Source organism: Cibotium barometz, chromosome 47, assembly GCF_041138505.1.
Source record: "Cibotium barometz isolate CiBa-2024 chromosome 47, ASM4113850v1, whole genome shotgun sequence".
NCBI classification, from domain to species: Eukaryota; Viridiplantae; Streptophyta; class Polypodiopsida; order Cyatheales; family Cibotiaceae; genus Cibotium; species Cibotium barometz.
This window is the reverse complement of record NC_141092.1, coordinates 43,429,129-43,435,957: the sequence shown is the minus strand read 5'-3', so window position 1 is coordinate 43,435,957 and position 6,829 is coordinate 43,429,129. Positions and strand designations below refer to the sequence as shown.

Sequence of the window (6,829 nt, the reverse complement as noted above, 5' to 3'; positions counted from 1 at the left end):
CCCTGATGGGCTGTTATGTAGAAGACTTTAAAGATAAGTGCAAGTTGGTTGTAAAAGGTAACAAAGTGGGCAGAATGTCTGAAGTGAGTGCTGTAATGTTTGCAAATGGTTCAAGAGTTGTTGCAGATACAGACATTTGGCATAAGAGAATTGGGCATATAAATGTGCAAAGAATGAAGTCTATGCAGACTTAAAAAATTGTGATAGGGCTGCCTAAGTTTAAAGTTGAAGGTATGTAGAAAGTATGTGAAGCATGTCAATTTGAAAAGCAAACAAAGCATGTATTTCCACATGACAAAAATGTGAGTAGGAATGTACTAGATGTTGTGCATTCAAATGTATGGGGTCCTACAAAGACTATGTCTATGGGTGGCTGCAGGTATTACGTAACATTCATTGATGACCACACTAGGAAAGTATGGGTATATTTCATGAAGGAGAAGAGTGAAGTGTTCACTCATTTTCATAATTTCAAAGTGATGGTGGCTGAAAAATAGACATGAAAGCATGTGAAGGGCCTAAGGTCGGATGGAGGGGGAATGAGTTCTCTGAATTCTTGCGAAAGAATGGCATTTAGAGACAATTTTCATGTAGATACACTCTGCAACAAAATGGAGTTACTGAGCGAAAAAACAAGACCATTGTAGAGGTAGCACGAGCATTGATGGTAGAGAAGAATATGCCGCATAGCTATTGGGCTGAGGTTGTGTCTATAACAGTTTATATCATGAACAAGACTCGCACTGCAGCCATACATGATGTAACGCCAGAGGAGAAGTTTACTAGTAGGAAATGTGATTCATCTCACTATGTGCATGTGACAGATGAGTTGCCTACTAAGCTGGATCCAAAGGCAGAAAAATGTGACAGATGAGTTACCTACTAAGCTGGATCCGAAGGTAGAAAAATGTGTGTTTATTGGGTATTCCCTTGAGCAAAAGGGATATAGATGCTACAATCTTGCTACACGTGAATTAAGGGTATGCACGGATGTTGTATTTGATGAGATGAGTAGCTGGTATACTGCTGAAAAAGATATTTTTGGGACTAATGTAAGTGGAAATGTGGTTGCACACAATGCAGGTCAGCAATCACAGTCATTGAGTGGACCAAGAGAGTCCTCATCCAGTAGTTTTGTTGATATACCATGGAGTGGTGGGCTGTGTCATAATACCAATTCTAGAAATGTAGTTGGTACATCACATAAAGGCAAAGAGAAAGTGGTTGAGTCCCTTGGTATGCCTGATATTTCTACAGGGCATTCTCTTGTTGTTGATGGAGAGTCTAGTAGCTCAGAGATGAGCCTTGATGAGAAGCTTGGGATTCTAGCAACAATGATGAGGATACTTGGTGTGAAGAAGGCTATGGAAGCCATGAATGCAAAGTTATGAAGATCTGGAAGAGTCAAAAACCTTGTGCTGAGGTTGACTTATGATGGTTTTGTGGCACATCACTATGCTTACATGGCAAAAGTTGTACAAGTTATAGAACCCACATGTTTTGATGAGGCTATTGGAAATGTGTGTTGGGAGAAAGCTATGGATGAGGAGATGGATGCATTGTATGGAAATGAGACTTGGGATTTGGTGCCATTGCCTGAAGGCAAGAAAGCTATTGGTTGTAAGTGGGTGTATAAGGTGAAACATAACAGTGATGGTAGCATAAGCAGGTACAAGGCTAGATTGGTAGCCAAAGGATATGCACAGACACATGGGATTTATTATGAGGAGACATTTGCTCTAGTTGCAAAGATGGCAACTGTGAGAGTTGTGACTACAGTGGTTGCAGCTAAAGGTTGGTTTTTACATAAGATGGATATAAAAAATGTGTTTTTGCATGGTGACTTGCAAGAAGAAGTGTATATGGATCAGCCACTTGGTTTTGAGGATACAGGTCACCCAGAGTATGTATGTAAGCTTCGCAAGACTTTATATGGGTGGAAGCAAGCTCCACGAGCATGGCATAACAAGATTACTAAGTATCTTGTCACTATGGGTTTTCATACGGCATATGCAAATCACTCTTTGTATGTGCGCAAGAGTGATAAGGGTACTGTGATAAGAGTATTGTGATTAACATCATCTATGTAGATGATCTTATTGTTGGGGGTGATAACTTGGATGAGATTGAGCATGTGAAAGTCTTCTCAATTGAGATGGAGGATTTGGGAGATCTACGCTACTTTTTGAGAATTGTGGTGGTAGCGTGTGAGGTAACTTGGTTATGTAAGCTACTTTTGCTGATTTGGGGTTGCATATGGACAGAAAGGTTGTCATATATTGTCACAATCTTAATAGTAAATATTTGGCCCAGTAACCCAATTTTCCATGCGCGGACAAAACACATTGAGGTACATTACCACTTTATCAAGGGAAGAGTCTTGGCAAGGCAACATCGCGACTTGGCCTACGCCATTACACTGGATTAGGTCGTTGATATCTTCATGAAGGCCTTGGGAGTTGAGAAGCTCCATAGATTTTGAGATATGCTTGGAGTTCATGAGCTGGAGTTGAGCTTGAGGAGGAGTGTTGAGATGTTAAGCTCAACATGAGCTGACACTCACGAGACACCTGTATGACTGTTCGATATATTTACATCACTGGTGGGTTTGGTAGTTGGCACTAACATATCTTTCTCAGAGATTCTATAGCTGGACTACATCGACTAGTCCGCACCTACCCACTCCACTTAGCATGTTCACATTATGGACCACTTGTATATACTCTATTATGTGTCTTAGTCACTTTATCTTCTTTGTAGACCTCTTTTGTTATGTGAACAAGAAGAAGAATTTTCAGCCTCTCACCTTGTGTGTTCTCTTTTAGAGTTTGTGTGAGTGTGTGTGTGCTTGCAAGAGCTCAAGCTCTCTTCTCCCCTGCATCTTTTCAATTACTACAGGGGAGATTTGTAGCATTTATATGGTAGTTAAGTGTGGACATAGGCTAATAATGGACCGGGGTACTTTTTTCCCTCAAGTGTATGTATGCACACTTATGAGTTTGTAAATGACCTTATCATGTCACTTCACTCATTTTCATCAATCTACCTTGAATGTTGTGCCTCCATCTATCTCTCGTCGCTTGTTTCCATCTATGTGTGTCTTGCTACATTGCTCTCCAATCTAACAATATTTGCTTTGCAGAGCCATATATATAGTTAATAGTTGACCTGAGTGTTACATTATATCACATCAATATATTAAATATATTTTTTTAATGTTTTAAACCTCTAATATCAAAATGACTTCAAGGTGGATCCTAGAGATCATAGGTGGTTATTTGTAATCCAAATTGATCGACACAATAAACAAATATTTGAAGATATGAAAATATCAAATGAAGTAGAGGTTGAGGAACCCACTCAAGAAGCACAAGAAGCAGATATTCATCCAATTGAACAACTAGAAGAAGAATCAAATGAAGGTATAGTAACTCAACAACTAGAACTTGAACCAGAAGTAAACACAATATCTAATCCAGAATTCGAAGAAAAAATAGAAGAACAACTTTCAACACAACCAACTCCAATGCGTGAAATAGAAGAAGACGATTTACACCAATCGTGCCCTAGCGTGCCAATTCAGTGCATGGCCTTCTCATTACCTCAACTCCAGCGTCCTGCAAGGATTTCTGAACACGGCGCCGTTCAGAACAAAAAAACAAGAAAAGGTTGGTTCTGATATTTCACCTCGATCCCGGAATGTACATGGAGGAAGAAGCCACACAAGCACAGACTACTGAGACTAGATCTAATATATTACAGTCATTGGTGAGACCAGAGGACAAGCTTACCGTGTACAAGGCGATGGCGGCAGCTGCAGCAATTCCGAACACCGGGACCATCCAGAGTGCAGGGTCGGCAACGTGCAGACTATCGGCTTGGAAACTGCGCCAAGAAATCAACAAAGAGAAATTAAACACAGAAACCACAGCAGAAGGCGAATAATCGTAAGCTGAAATTGAGATCATGAGTGGGAGCTCTAACCCCATGCTCTGATCGGTTATGTATTGGCAGGGAGAGCGCAGTGAGCGATGATCGATCTGAGATAGCTTATTGGGGAGAGCGCAGTGACCGACGAGCGATCTGAGATAGCTTATTGGGGAGAGCGCAGTCAGCGACGATCGATCTGAGATAGCGTATTGCGCCAAAGTACGCAAGAAACTTAAAACTAATATATCTACTTATACGCAGGGCGCTTGATATTTGCCGCTTCCAGCGGACGTGTCAGCTAGCCCGCGGGCCGCACGTACACGTGTAAGTCACCGACATACGAGACCGACCATTTTGCTCCGCCAATGCCACCCAGCCACGTAGGTCCCAACAAGCCCTTCTGACTTGTTGCAACCTAGGCTTGCCGGTCAATACAAGAGAGAATTCTCCCTAAGATGGCATTATGCATAACATACATTTAAAGCTCTCATATGGCGTTATGCATACCATACATTTAAAAGACTCGAGCGAGCAAGGGGTGTGACGTGTGTCGCATGCAGGAGCGTAGTGGGTTCCTGACTATCTAATTCCACAGAAGTGATTGCATGACCCTCGTACATTGACGGGTGGTCGAGTACTCGGGCCTTGCATGGTGGAGCCATGTAGTGGTTGGCATCAAGGTGAGGAAGAGGGAGTGAATGGATGGGGGGACTGGGATCCGGAGGCTGAGGAGAAGATGAAGCGTCAAGGGGATGACATTGAAGCGGACTGTTCCAAGAGGAAGTGCGTGCCGGACTGGCTGAATGAGAGACTCTGTGCACACGTGAAAAATAAGGTATGTTTGAAGCGTAACCAGGATTTCGTCAGAAGCCAGATAGGTCTGTTTTTTATGTGCAGCATATTCATCTTTTGTCCGAGTAAGCCTTCATCGAAGGGTGAATTAGGAACACTACAAGAAAACGCCATGCTTCTTTCCTAATGTCACACCCAACAATGTACTCAAATAACAAAAGAATTTGGAAATTTTTTTCTCCATATGATGGGAGACGTTAAACGTGAGGAAAAAATGACGTTTTTATAGATATTTAACGTCATACTAATAACGTCACTAATAACGTCACTGGCAAAGTGCTTTTTCAACAAGTTATGAAAGAGATTCAAATTTTTCTATTTTTGTGATGTTTTACGTCACTAAAGTTAAGTGACATTTAACGTCAAATTTTTTATTAAATGTACATTAATTTTTAAAATTTTTAGTGACATTAAACGTCACTCAAAATAGTGATGTTTAAAGTCACTTCAATTTTTCATGATTTTGTGACGTTGAACATTGCTCGTTTTATGAAAAAAACCCGCCAGAAGAGCCCACCGCTTGAATTCGGGAATCACAGTTCTCTATTTGCTGTACTTTTGTTTGCTCTTGTTGCATTATACTTACCTAAGTGCTGTATCCTATTTGCCTAGGGTTTGCCTCTTGCTTGCCCCAAGAGTTTGTCTCTCTTCTCTTTCACATATTATTTTGCCAATAGTCTTTCTCACATGGACCCAAGAAAGCAACTTTTGCTTGTTCTTCTCACCCAAATCTTGCAAGACTTAGGGTTTGATGGAGACACATTAAGAGATTCATTGACAGCTATGCCAAGATGCCACTAATCGAAGAGATCCAAGCATCAATAGACATAATGAGAGAGAGGCCAATCACAAGGGAAGCTCCCTTGACCATACCAAAATCGAAAAGAGTCAAAGATGCACCTCCAACAAGTGGCAAAGGCAAAGCGACGGTTATAGAGGAGCAACGAAGGAAGAAGCTTCGGCCTAAATGACTGTAAGTCCTCTTTTCATGTAAATTTATTGATTAAATTATTTTTTTCATGCATATTGAAGGACATGTATTGTTTTCTATACATGCACATATAACATAAGCATAAGCTTATGTATGTATTGGCTTATGAGGCTATGATTGATTTGTATTGCTTTTTATGCTTATAATGCACATATAGCATAAGCATAAGTTTATGTATGTATGTGATTATGAGGCTATGTATGTTTATGCACAAGCATAAGCTTATATATATATACATGAGCTAAATATTTTGTACATGCATTGCTCTTTAGAGTATCCATATTGCTTTTTTATTGCTTTTTATTCATGCACATGTAGCATAAGTATATATGTGCTTAGGAGGCTATGTATGTATATGCACGAGCCTTGCTTGGATAGTCGAGCTCTCTAGATTCCCACTAAATCCTGTTATTAGTAGCACCCGGGAGCTAATGGTATGCACCGAGAGCTCCCAATGCATGTCAGTAGCTATCGGCATGCTTAGGTAGCGCTCGGCATGCATTGGGAACTCCTGGTGCATGCCATTACTACTGACGCTTGTCGTCGGTAGCTATCGGCGTGCTTAGGTAGCACACGACATGTTTTGGGAGGTCCCGGTGCATGCCAGTAGCTACCGGCATGCTTAAGTGATATGTGTTTCTATTTATTATCAAAGCATGCATTAGGAGCTACTGTCATGCATTGACAGCACCTGGCATGCTTAGGTATTTGCTGGTTTTCTTAGCTAGGACCCTGCATGCATTGGGAGCTCTGGATGCATGCTCAGGTTGTACCGGCATGCTTAGGGTAGGACTCCGCATGCATTGGGAACTCCAAGTGCATGCCGGTAGCTACCAACAAGCGTCAGTAGCACCCGAGAGCTCCCAATGCATGCTAGTAACTACTAGCATGTTTAAGTAGCATTAGGGAAAAAGGGAGCTCATTTTGGGGCCCTGTAAGAAATTCACTATTTTTTGATTTATTTCTCTCCTAAAAGACCTCAAAAATAGTAAAATACGGAAACGTGGTTCAGAACTGTCAGTAAGGACTACAGAACTGTCAGTTCAGAAAGGAATA

At 41.2% G+C, this 6,829-nt stretch overlaps 1 long non-coding RNA gene across 2 annotated transcripts; it reads right to left on the bottom strand.

Annotated features, from left to right (window-relative positions):
• Positions 1-3,430: 3,430 nt before the first annotated feature.
• On the bottom strand, positions 3,431-4,139 carry LOC147611724 (uncharacterized). Of its 2 annotated transcripts, XR_015263833.1 has the most exons (3): positions 3,985-4,139; positions 3,792-3,885; positions 3,431-3,629 (listed from the first exon to the last, which is right to left on the bottom strand). It is a non-coding gene; the product is annotated as an uncharacterized LOC147611724 (long non-coding RNA). The 2 variants fall into 2 exon arrangements; XR_015263832.1 differs by lacking the exon at positions 3,431-3,629 and having other exon boundaries at positions 3,643-3,885.
• Positions 4,140-6,829: the final 2,690 nt, after the last annotated feature.